The sequence below is a fragment of the Giraffa tippelskirchi genome, chromosome 2 (genome assembly GCF_054371585.1).
Source record: "Giraffa tippelskirchi isolate mGirTip1 chromosome 2, T2T-mGirTip1v1.2.pri, whole genome shotgun sequence".
NCBI lineage: Eukaryota > Metazoa > Chordata > Mammalia > Artiodactyla > Giraffidae > Giraffa > Giraffa tippelskirchi.
Window position 1 is genome coordinate 162196595 of NC_137276.1, and position 13343 is coordinate 162209937.

At 46.2% G+C, this 13343-nt stretch overlaps 1 long non-coding RNA gene across 1 annotated transcript in view; it reads left to right on the forward strand.

Moving 5' to 3' along the window:
- Positions 1-13343, forward strand: part of LOC145525087 (uncharacterized) — a 74133-nt gene that overhangs the window by 19591 nt on the left and 41199 nt on the right. The window contains exon 2 of the long non-coding RNA XR_014068030.1: positions 10285-10695. This is a non-coding gene — a long non-coding RNA (uncharacterized LOC145525087). The remainder of the gene's footprint in view (positions 1-10284; positions 10696-13343) is intronic.

Consider the following 13343-nt stretch of genomic DNA (forward strand, 5'->3'; position numbering starts at 1 on the left):
CCAGTGGCTTCAGGGACAGTGGAAAGAGCTCTGGCAAGAGCGGAGAAGGGGGGAACCTGTGTGGGGGCCGCATCTTAGGATAATTCGCTTTCTTTTCACAGTCTTTGCTCTCCGTAACGTGAGGGGTCAGCCACAGGGGTCAGCCTGGCCCTGCTCCCTCCCCCTGCCTCTGAGCCTGCCACTTCCCTCCCCTACCCCCAGGCTTCCACTGGACACCCCTCCCCACTCTGGTGTCTCCTCTACTCCCTCCTCCAAAACAGAGCCTCATTGTGAGTCACCCCTCTTCTCAGGCCACAGCTGACCCTTCCTCTCCTCAAATGCTTCTTCCTCTGGCTCTCAGCAAGTCTTTCCTTCCTGTGCATCCTGAATACCAGAGCCCAGAGGCACTTTAGGGGTACTTCAGTGCTATCCTCACTGGCTGCTCTACCCAGATCTTTTTCCATGTTAAGCTGGGCTCACCTCGAGCCAACTAAGGCCAATGTCCAGTGTCTTCTAAAAGCTCCCCTGGTTGCTCAAAGGTGCATCCAGAGCTGAGAACTAAAGGTGGCTGGAACTCTGTCCCATGTGGATTCAAATGACCTCCTCCTTTCCTAGAAACAAACTCGTGGCTCTTCCAAAACCACTCTTACTGGCATCTCCTGGGTTTGGCTTACTTTGGTCTCTTTTTATTCCTTTTCTTTTGAAAAATTTTGCACCTGAAGTCCAGAGGGCTGAGTTAATGCTATTTCTCAGTTCCTGGTGTGTTCCTATTTGGAGGAAAGGAAATTATCTTCGGGTCCCTCTCCATTCTCTTTCTTTACCCAGAGAGCACAATTTTTGTTTTATTTTATTTATTGTTTTGTCTTCTTTTTCTAAAAAAAATTTTGTTTGTTTTTGAGACCACCATTTTAATGAACTTACATTTATCTTTCTACTTGAATATGTTCTAGCAAAAGATGCATTCTTTTGCATATATGTGCTTTCACTTGTGTAAGTCCACATGTTAACATGGCTTATTCTATATCAGCGACTTGTCTTCCTGACACTCCACACATGCATTTTCACACAGGCCAACCAGCCTGTTCCCGGGTTTCTTCCCTGAACTCACCATTCCCCTTTCTGAGAGACATGAGACAGGTCAGCCTCCAGGCCCAGAAATGTTGTGGGGTGTGTACCTGTCCTCCCATCCATTAGCCCTGTACTGGGATTCCAACAGAGAGGCTGGTGGAGGAGCACCCTGTTTGCCACATATCGCTGGACTCGACCTCCACTCAGGACAGAGGCACTGGATTCAGAGTCCTAGGAGGCTGCGGTCTGTGTGTTAGCACCTGACAAACTGCTGCCCTGCCCACCTTGTCCTGTTGGCCCTGGTTTCACAACTGCTGATGTGGCGTCCCAAGTTCCCGGTCACTACATCTATTATCAGATTCACAACAGCCCCAGAGCACCATTCTGCACGCCCTGAGCACCCGGGGCAGCTGCTGATCAGCTCACTTGCGCACTCACAGGGACAGGCAGTAGCCTGGTGCCCTGGACCGCAGGTGCTGATGTCCTCCGCCCTAAGGGTTGGAGCCGATGGGATCTCTTCACAGCAGAGCCTGGTGCTGAGATCTGGTGCTGGGCTGTGTTTCCGACCATCTGACTTGATCTTGAAAGGACTGCGTTTTCCGGCCACTTGCTGGTAGATTCTGGCTTGGGGCGTGTTTCCTGGAGCTGGCTGTCTTATTAACCCCAAACTGGTAGCTTTGGCATCCAGCTGGATAGGTTTTATGATCAACAGAGCAAATAGTCACACTGAGCTGGAGCAAATGGATTATCCTTGGTCTTTTTATGCAAAAACAAAACCACAATGTTTCTGAGTTTGTTTTTGGAGCAATGCATCTGGGCAGAGGGGCAGTGTGTTAGATGCAGCCCAAGCTCCTTTTCTTCTTGCAGGGCGGAAGCTGAGGCCACAAGGACTTGCTCAGGATGATAGAATTAGCACAAGAGCCTCCAGTAGAACCCAGGTGTCCCAACCCCTGGACTGATTTTTCTACGCACCAGCCTTTGCTCTGTATTTGATCACTCCCAGGGTGTGTGTCCTCATCAGTGTGATGACCATATGCTTTGTAGGATAGCCACAGCCTTCTCTCCTGTGCTGACTGGTTGAGCACGGGTCATAGAGCATGGACTATCCTGCCCTGTGCTTTTGTCCTGGCCTTGCCTCAGATGAGCTGTATGAATTAGGATATGTGATTTCAATTTTTGAGGTTCAGTTTCTAACCCCAGGAAAAAAGGATAACAATAGCTACAACATTTGCATCAAGAGTCTTAAAATATTTATACCCTTTAACCCAGTGATCTGATTCCAGGCACTTAACCTGTAAAAGCAACTGAAAATGTATAAAAAATGCTTTATGCTAAAAAATGTCCATTGCCATCACATATTATGTCTACGCAGACCTTTTTTGATAGCATGGGGAAATGTTTATGTTATGCTGAGTATAAATTTTTTCTTTAAAAGAAGGAATAAACCAAAAGTGACTTGGGTTGCTCAGAGGGTGAGCTTATGAGTAATTTTTTCCTTATTCTTTTCTGTACTTTCCAAAATTTTTGCAATAGATATGCATGACTTTTAGAAGCAGGAAAAAAATCCTTATATCATTAAGCATCAATAATGAAAGAAAAACATTTAAACACCTAACCTGATCTATCTTCTTCTAAGAATTTTCTTCAATGGCTATTATCAGATCTCACAGCAACCCCCAGAGTTAAGAATGACTCTTTACAAACGAGGATGCTGGGCAGGGAGGTGAAGGGACTCTTCCTACCTGTGACTGGGGACCAGCAAAGGAGCTGAGCTCCTGGTTTGGGTGACAGAGCCCCCACTGTCACTGTGTCCTGCCCCTCAGAGCCGCAGTGCAAAACTGATCAAGGAGGGACGCAGGGTAATTGTTAGGCACTTTTTGAGGTATCTTAGTAGGGTAGAAGGCTTCCCACTTGAGACAGCCAAGGGGAGCCTGAGGTTCTTGACCCCCTTTTCTTCAGCTAAAGCAGAGGAAGAGGAGATGCAGGGATCCCAACAGAGAGGCTGCCTGGGGTCTGGGTGACTTGGCCTGGGGCTGTGTCTTTGAGCTCATAGGTAGGAAGTGAGTGGCATCAGCTCGGTGGGGGGGTGGTGGTGGTGGTTAGGTGGGGTGGGGGAGGATCATGGGTGACAGGAGTCAGACAGAATACTCCACACTGGCACCACTACACAGCCTCAATCTAGAAGGTAATAGCCTGCTCATCTGATCCACCAGGGGTGGCTTTGCCAGGGGCAGTGGTGCCAGCAAGGGGCAGAAAGTCCACCAAAGGTCCTTGGTATTTCCGTCTGCCTTAACGCCTGCGTCCCATGCTTTCGATCCTTCCTTGGAACCTCAGCAGCTTCCCAGGAGAGGATGCAGGCCTGGTGGCCCCGAGTTAGGAGAGCTCAGTAGAAGGTCAGATGTTGTCTGTGAAGCTCCACAGAGGCTGGCAGGAGGGAGAAGGTAGGTGAGCTGGGCTCATGGGCTCACCTGCAGCCAAAGCTCAGGGTTGGGTGTTGGGAAAGGGTGTGCCTCTCCCTCCAGAGCCAGGGAAGAGGACAGAGTTTGGGATTTTGAACGCTCGCTTGAGTAGTGTCTTGGCATTGCACCCTGTCCAGGGGGCACAATTTTGCAGTAGCCCCAACTGTTTCACTATCTCTGGATAAGGTTTATATTCTCTGGAGCCCCCATCAGAGCTCCTCCAATACATGGGTCGTGGCTGTTGATGCCATTGATGAGGGTGGGAAGGTATTCCCTGGCAAGAGTGGGGAAGACACAGGGTAAAACCTTTTCACGCAGTCCATTTGGCTGGCGTGTGGGGGAGGAGGGCAAGCTGTGGGGAGGAATTCCTAAAAGGGAGGAAGGTCAGGTGATGGAAGGTCTGAGACCCACCCTGGCTCTGTTACCCTCTGCTTCCTCCCTGAGCTTATGAGGGCAGAATAAGACTCTGGCTAAGGGCATGCAGTGAACACTACGGCAGGGCATCATACAAGAGAGGGGCTTTGGGGCTGACTCAGCTGTTTGCTGAGACGTGACCATCTTCACTTCCAAACCAACCTGCTCCTGGATGCCTGGCAGTGCAGAGTACTTGCCAGTGGCTCTCAAGTGGAAGATGCAACAGAATCACCTGGAAACTTGTTTAAAATGCAAGTTGCAGAGCCCTTCTCTGAGAGTCTGTTTCAAGTCTGGGGTGATGCCTAGGAATAAGCACTTTAACAATTTCCTCCAAGTGATTCTGATGCATGTAGTGCATGGACCATATTTGTGGATCACTCAGCTGACAGGTTAATCTGACTTGGCTATAGCCAAATATAACTACACAGCTACACAGGGTCCAGAATATGTCCTTGGACCATTGCCATCTTATCTCTGGTCCAGAAATTCAACTGAGGCATCTCTACTACTGTCACTAAGGTGTTCCCCCCCTCTCTCAGGTACAATTGAGAAGTCCCGCAAAGCATTTCTGCAAGTCCCTATGGAAAGGCGTTCATGTCTTAACAATGCTCAATTTGGGGGACCCAAAATATATATAAGTCCTTTCTGCTATGGGTCACCTGGAACCCCAGCGCTCCAAGATACTACAAATATCCCTAAACTCTTTCCAAAAACTCTTAATTGTAATCAATCGAGTTCAGTTCAGTTGCTCAGTCGTGTCCGACTCTTTGCGACCCCATGAATTGCAGCACGCCAGGCCTCTCTGTCCATCACCAACTTCCGGAGTCCACCCAAACCCATGTCCATCGAGTCGGTGATGCCATCCAACCATCTCATCCTCTGTCGTCCCCTTCTCCTCCTGCCCCCAATCCTACCCAGCATTAGGGTCTTTTCCAATGAGTCAACCCTTCGCATGAGGTGGCCAAAGTATTGGAGTTTCAGCTTCAACATCAGACCTTACAATGAACACCCAGGATTGATCTCTTTTAGGATGGATTAATTGGATCTCCTTGCAGTCCAAGGGACTCTCAAGAGTCTTCTCCAGCACCACAGTTCAAAAGCATCAATTCTTCGGCGCTCAGCTTTCTTCACCGTCCAACTCCCACAACCATACATGACCACTGGAAAAACCATAGCCTTGACTAGACGGACTTTTGTTGGCAAAGTAATAAGGCTGTGGAATTAATGAAAATATCCATTTTCTTTGCTTTTGGTGGAAACAGATCTACTTAGTATGGTGACATTGGGTTGAATGCGTTGCAGTAAACACTTATTGTATTAGACCGGGCTGACAAGAAATTTGCATGTTTATTTTTCATTCATTAGTATACGGGCAGATGAATTACTAATTAATGCACTCAAGCAGGCACTATTGTTCAAAACACATGCTCTGTGAGGGAAACTCAGCTGGTAAAGAATACACCTGCAATGCAGGATAACTTGGTTTGATTCCTGGGTTGGGAAGATCTGTTGGAGAAGGGATAGGCTTCCCTCTCCAGTATTCGTGGGTTTTCCTAGTGGCTCAGACAGTAAAGAATCCTCTTGCAATGTGGGAGACCTGGGTTCGATCCCTGGGTCAGGAAGATCCCCTGGAGGAGGGCATGGCAACCCACTCCAGCATTCTTTCCTCAAGAATCCCCATGGACAAAAGGAGCCTGGTGGGCTATAGTCCATGGGGTAGCAAAGAGTGGGACACAACTGAGTGACTAAGCAAAAAAAAAAAAAGGATGGGGGCAGAAATGAAATAGTGACATTTAAAAGAGGTTTGAAACCTTGCTCTGGATATCTAGCTCCTTGTATGTTACCAAGAGAAGGTTGTTTAAAAAATGTAAAAGGTTTACTCACCTTTTCCCCTCTCTTGCCACAAGTGACAACTGTAGCCTCCCAGAGAACAGTCTGTTCCCTGGACGTGTTTCAGGGATGTTAATTTCAGTCAGCCCAGGGCTGCAGGAAAAACAGATTGCTTGTAGGAGAAAGTGTCCACTTCCCACAGCTGCATCTAGGGAGTGCTGAGGGTTGGCCCCTGCTGCCCTCCAGCTTTTCTCCTGTTCACATGGGCCAGGCCCATGTGTATCTTCCAGGAGCCCTAATTTTACCTGATATATAGGAAACTTAAGTGGCTGCATTTAAGACTCAAGCGTTAGTATAGGACTCTTGTACTGCCTAAAGATGAGTGATTCATGTATATTCCACTTGCTGGAGTGGACCAGGAGTCGAAAGCTCATTAAAGTTTATGGCTGCTGCTCCAGTCCTCTTGCTTGGAAAATCCCATGGATGGAGGAGCCTGGTAGGCTGCAGTCCATGGGGTCGCTAGGAGTCGGACATGACTGAGCGACTTCACTTTCACTTTTCACTTTCATGCCTTGGAGAGGGAAACGGCAACCCACTCCAGTGTTCTTGCCTGGAGAATCCCAGGGACAGAGGAGCCTGGTGGGCTGCTGTCTCTGGGGTCGCACAGAGTCGGACACGACTGAAGCGACTTAGCAGCATGCTGGAGTGGGTTGCCATTTCCTTCTCCAATGTATGCATGCATGATTAAGCACATTTTTTATTGACAGGAAGTGCAGACTTCTGGTGCTCAGTAGCAAGATTCTTTTGGGTTTGGGGTACATTGTAAAGGCACTCTTTCTCTTCTTCCTTGGAGATCTCAATATCTCCTCACTTTCATGAGCTTTCCATGGTGAGTGTCAGAATCACCCCTAGAGATTCTGATTGAGTTCATCTAGGCCAGGCATCTGCGCGGAGATCCAATCAATCCATCCTAAAGGAAATCAGTCCTGAATATTCATTGGAAGGACTGATATTGAAGCTGAAACTCCAATACTTTGGCCACCTGATGTGAAGAACTGACTCATTTGAAAAGACCCTGATGCTGGGAAAGATTGAAGGCAGGAGAAGGGGATGACAGAGGATGAGATGGTTGGATGGCATCACCGACTCAATGGACATGAATTTGAGTAAACTCTGGGAGTTGGTGATGGACAGGGAGGCCTGGTGTGCTGCAGTCCATGGGGTCACAAAGAGTCGGACATGACTGAGAGACTGAACTGAACTGAGGCCAGGCATTTTCCTTTTTGAAAGCCCCCATACATGACTCTGGGGCATTTTCCTTTTTGAAATCCCCCATAAATGACTCCGATGGCTCAGATGGTAAAGAATCTGCCTGCAATGCAGGAGACCTGGGTTCAATCCCTGGGTTGGAAAGATCCCCTGGAGGAGGGAATGGCTACCCACTCCAGTATTCTTGCCTGGAGAATCCCACGGACAGAGGAACCTGGTGGGCTACAGTCCATGAGCCCACAAAGAGTCGGACATGACTGAGCAACTAACACTTTCACGTTCACTATAGGTGATTCTGAATCACTCCAAAGTCTGGGAACCACTGACTATATAGGTGGATGATTCTCAAATTGACACTTTGCAGCCTTCTGCCTTCTGGGGTATCTGCATCTGTTATGTATAATGGGCATTTCATACTGGAAGAAGTGGAAGAATTGTGGGAGTCACTTAGCAGCTGCCTCCAACTCGCTCCTTTCTTTCTTCCAAAATATATCTCAGGTCTATCACTTCCTGTACGGAAAATCCTGCCTTTTGTAAACAAAATCTAACTGTCACTGGATAGAGAAGCCATTTCTCTGATTCACAAGATTCCCCTTGAGAATTTCTAACCATTGCTCCAACCACAGTGACCTGGGTAAGGTCACTTGTTATTCTCCCTGCATGAACACATGCTTCTTCCTTTACTTTGCTCCAGCAGAGACAAAACTGGACTCTTTGACAAGATTGGTTTCACCTAAGACTCAGCCATATCAAGAAGGAAGTAAACACAGGGCATAAAATAACACAAGGTACCCTGGTATTCAAGGTGGAATTTCTCTAGGAAGCCTATAGATCCTGCCTCATCCTGGCTCCCCTTCTGTGTCCGTATGATGGGCGTTATCTCAGCCCTAGCCATAAGCAGAGAATGTACCCATTTCCCTTGACTCTTCAAGTCTCTACTCAGGTAGCCAGAGCAAGGTTCTGCTCCTATGTATGTGCTCCATTTCTGCTTCTTGTCAGGGCATTCATCTCTTTCTCAGATGACTGGTGTTGGAAATGACCACTCCCTTCAGAGGGGGCCAGGTCTCCTCAGAGCTATGGTCCCATAGACTTCAGCACTGCCACCAAACCAAAATAAGATACAGTGACCTTGATATGCAGAGTACATCATGAGAAACGCTGGGCTGGAAGAAACACAAGCTGGAATCAAGATTGCCGGGAGAAATACCAATAACCTCAGTTATGCAGATGACACCACCCTTATGGCAGAAGGTGAAGAAGAACTAAAGAGCCTCTTGATGAAAGTGAAAGAGGAGAGTGAAAATGTTGGCTTAAAGCTCAACGTTCAGAAAACTAAGATCATGGCATCTGGTCCCATCACTTCATGGGAAATAGATGGGGAAACAGTGGAAACAGTGTTAGACTTTATTTTGGGGGGCTCCAAAATCACTGCTGATGGTTATTGCAGCCATGAAATCAAAAGACGCTTACTCCTTGGAAGGAAGGTTATGGCCAACCTAGATAGCATATTTAAAAGCAGAGACATTACTTTGCCAGCAAAAGTCCGTCTAGTCAAGGCTATGTATGTTTTTTCCAGTGGTCATGTATGGATGTGAGAGTTGGACGGTGAAGAAGGCTGAGTGCTGCAGAATTGATGCTTTTGAACTGTGGTGTTGGAGAAGACTTTTGAGAGTCCCTTGGACTGCAAGGAGATCCAACCAGTCCATCCTAAAGGAGATCAGTCCTGGGTGTCTACTGGAAGGACTGATGTTGAAACTGAAACTCAAATACTTTGGCCACCTCATGAGAAGAGTTGACTCATTGGAAAAGACCCTAATGCTGGGTAGGATTGGGGACAGGAGGAGAAGGGGACGACAGAGGATGAGATGGTTGGATGGCATCACCGACTCGATGGACATGGGTTTGGGTAGACTCCGGAAGTTGGTGATGGACAGAGAGGCCTGGTGTGCTACAATTCATGGGGTCGCAAAGAGTCGGACACGACTGAGCGACTGAACTGAACTGAACTGAACTGAGAATAATGACATTGTTATAGTTTTGCAAGTTGCTTTAATATTTGGCTTAGCAGTTTAAGCTAGAGTCTGTTATGCTATGTCGTTTTGTGCTATGTTGTGCTATGAGGTAAATTAGGAAAATCTGGGCTTATGCATATATGTAGTTGAAAAAGGAGGAGTATTTTCATGGTCTTCTTAGATAATGATGGATATTCTTTTTTTAAACTCAAGAAGTGGTAGTTTCTTAAATGTCCTTGCAATGTGAAATCTGAAACTATTATCATGAACATTTTGCACTCTTATATTAAATCCCATTCCTTTGTTTTTTGGATGTGTCTTTTTCTAACACCAGGCTTTGGTCATTTGAAACATATTGGCTCACTGAGTTACATACATTTTCTAAATGTTGACACATTTCATTATCCACTGTTTAAAAACCACATTCATTAATATAACTATTAGAATATCATTAGAAAAGTTATAATGTATTGGGAAGTCATCAAGCTTGCAGTGGCAGACAGACACAGTGTTTTCAAAATTCGAATTCTCACTTGAAAGCTCAGATTTTGTCACTGGCAACAAATACTGTTGGTTATTTTCTTTGCAGTAACAGACTCACCAGATTCATTTTTGAGAAAATATCTACCAAAACTCAAGTCGGAATAACCATAGTTTGTCAGCTGTTCCTTTCAAGTTAAAACATGTTTTCTGAAGAAGTAACTAGTACAGCTCACTATTCAGTCACTAAGTGATTTTCCTTGAGATAAGCATTGTTCTTCCGTGTAAGGTAGAAGTGTTTATATGCAGAATGTTAAAACAACATGTTACTCAGGGGTTGAGATTTAATGAAGTTAGTAATTTTACTGTTTCATCAAGAACCATCATAAGTGAAACTGACTTTTAAAACATTTATTTATTTATTTTACCATGAGTGTATGATATGAAGGATACAATGATTCTCCACATGGTATAGTGTTTCTATCATGATTGTGCTAAAGGAGCAGTAGTTTTACTCACTGTTGCTTTTGTGCCATCTCTGCAAATGTCAGCACAGGAAGGAAAGGCAAATAACTTCTTTGTACTGCGATGAAAATTGTTTTGACCTCATGGAACCCCTCAAAGGGTATTGGAAACATCAGAGACCCCTAGAACACACTTCGAGAATTGCAATACTAACTCATCAACTCTCAACGATTCCCCTTTCCTATAGGTTAAAGACTGGCAAGACCAGGAGTGGCATGAATTGCAATCTTCCTTCTTTTCTTCTCCAGGCTCTGTCCATAAAGACTTGACTTTTAAGGAAGAGCAGCAGAGAGCCCATGAGAACTCTGTGGGGGAGAACTTCATGAGATGCTGGCAAGCCTAGCTGTGAGTGACGCATTTAGGGGAGGCTGCTGGTGGGAAAGTTGACATCGGCTGGACAGCAGGTGCCCCCGGGGCACCTGAGCCTTAAGAAGTTTTTGTGTCAAGTCTGGTGTGCTTTGCTTGAATTCCAAGGCTGTGTAAGCTGCTAGTTCCAGCAATAATCTCATTACAACTGAGTGATTGAGTGAGGCAGGCGTCCTCCAAGGAGATCATTGGGTTTAGAGCGACTGTCTAATTAAACTGCACAGCAGCACCCTGCAGCTGGCAGGAAGGAAAAGCAATTTGGTTTTTGCAGATGGGAAACGGCATTTACAGAGGTAAATTGAATTGGCAACAGTAGTGGAGTGAATCAGCTTCATGGATTCAGAGACTTTGAGGGGGAGAAATGAAGTTAGAAGTCAACTAGATAAGTTGAGTTGGAAGTAGTGGAAAGATTACTCAGGGTTCCAGCAGAGCTACACGTGAGTCCATTAGGCAACCCGATAAAAGTGGCTCCATATCCCTTTGCACATCTCTTAGTGTCCCTTAGGTCTATTGATAATGTTTTGAGTGAGGTTGGCAGAAAGACTCTAAGTCATAGTCTGTTATTCAGGTGACCTCATGGGTAGCCTTAGCAGCTGGGAGGGGTCCAAGAATTTTCAGTTATTATTCTAGAACCAGCAAGTGACCTTGGTTTGGTAAAGATTCCGAGTGGCTGGGCTGTGACCTCTCATAGACATCCACCTTCCTCTGTAGACAAATACACTCTTCATTGTACATTATTTCAACTGATTCCTATGACAACCCTATGAGACAGGTGAGCCCTAGAGTTTTCCCTCCATTTTACAGATGAGTCCCAGGATAGATACCTGACTTGTCTAGATCACATTAGTAAGTGGAGGGCAAGATTGAACTCAGGGCTCCAAGGTCACAGTCCCAGGCTCTCTATCCAAGAGCCTGTGCTCCTTCCCCTGTGCGATGTTCCTCAGATTGTGGTACTCATGGAAGTGCAGGTGGTCTGGTCAATCCCAAAAGAGATGCATTGTATCTTAGCAACACACACACCATACCTTTCTCAGTTTCCTTGGCCAGTCTGGTATGGTTTCCTTACAAACACAGCAAAGCATATTGATATACTGGGAGATGCTCTAGGACTGGGGGCCAATGACATGCCAAACAGGACCATTCTTTTATCCATCAGGGTGGTAGGGATCCTCCAGAGAGGCATTGCTTTCTTTAACTAAAGTTCTAAGAATTCCTGTGTTTGGAAACAAACGACTCCAGTGGCTGAAAGCAGGCCTTGTAATGGATGGGGAGTGGACACTGCTTCATGCTGGATCAGCTCACTTTGACAGTTTCGGTGGGATGGGTGTGACATTTCCAGGGTGACCCTACGATTGCTTGTCTGTAGGCTCATACCATCTCACAATGTGATGCCCCACAGCTGTTCAAGCAGCACCACGTGCACTATCCTGCCTTTTTTCCACTGTAAGGAAAAACACTGAGGTGTTGGCATTCAAACATGGTTCTCAAGCACTTGTGAAGAGGTCTTCTGGCGGCTTCTAGGCCAGAAGCCTGACTTCTCTAGGCAGCACTGTGCTGCTATGTCACAGGGAGAGCCCACATGTATGACCTGAGCTCAGAAGCCAGACTGCCTGGGTTGGAATCCTGCCCTCCTGATTTACCTCTCTGTGCCTCCTTTTCTTATCCTCATAATGGGGTGATAACTGTACTGTCTTAGCTTGGGCCATTATAACCAAATTCCATAAACTTGGTAGCTTGTAAACAGCAGAAGTTTATTTCTCACATTTTCTGGAGGCTGGGAAATCTAAGATCACAGTGCTGCCAGAGTCAGTGTCTGGTGAAAACCCACTTCCTGATGCATAGATAGCTGTCTTCTTGCTGTGTCTTCAGATGGTAGAGGGGCTGGAGAGCTCTCTGTCTTATAAGGGCATGAATCCCAATCATGAGGGCTCCACCCTCCTGGCCTAATCACCTCCCAAAGGCCCTAGCTCCTAATAGCATTACCTTGGAGGTTAGGATTTCAGCATATGAATTCTAGGTGTGGCATGGGGAACTCAAACTGTTAGACCATAGCAAGTCCTTACCTCATAGCACTGTCATGAAAAATAAATGAATTTAAATGTGTATTAAAGGCAGTTAGGAGAGTGCCTGGCACATATGTAGACATAGGCCTCTGCATAATCCTTCCCCTCATTCTCAGGATCAGCATATGTAAGAGCTGGAAGGGGCCTTGGACAATCCATCTCACAAATGCAGACATTGAAGTCCTGAGAGGAGAGTAGTTTGCCTGTAGTCACACCCTCTGGCTGGGGGCTAGCTCTGTAGGGCAGAAGGAAAGGATGAGGCTGAGGTGGGCAGTACAGGCAGCACAGGAGTTCTTCAGCTTCTTTAGGGACCGTAGTGATAAGGGGCTCCCTCCCTTGGGGCAGAGCAAGGCAGCAAGATCACTTGTGAACTCATGGTCACCTTGGACACCTTCTGCCTGTGTGCCTGCTGTACTTTCATTCTCTTTTCTATTAGCCTACTATAACGGCTTGTCACCTGATTTCTCTTTTCTTTCTGGATTAAGCTGATGAGGTTTTCCTTAGCTCAGGTTCTCCTGCTGATGGTCTCTTCCTCTTACATATTCAAGTCTTGGGAACGCTTTTTGTCTTTGAGATCTTTGTTCTACTTTCCTCTCCTGTTATATTTTCTTCAGAGTTTGCCTGAGACTCCCATTGTGGAAATTAATGTTCTTCACCTGGCTAATTTTATTTTCTTCCATTACTTGAGTGTCTAAAATGCATCATGTGGCAATCATTTCCCCAAGATTTCTGATAGGCAGGAAAATCCTAGTTTAATAAAAACCCATCATATTTTTAATTTAACCATTATCTGTTTAGGACATGACTTATTTTCCTGAGGTATGAGCATCTGCTCAGCTTTATTTACTTTATCAGCCCAATAACCAGAAAAGCAGTGC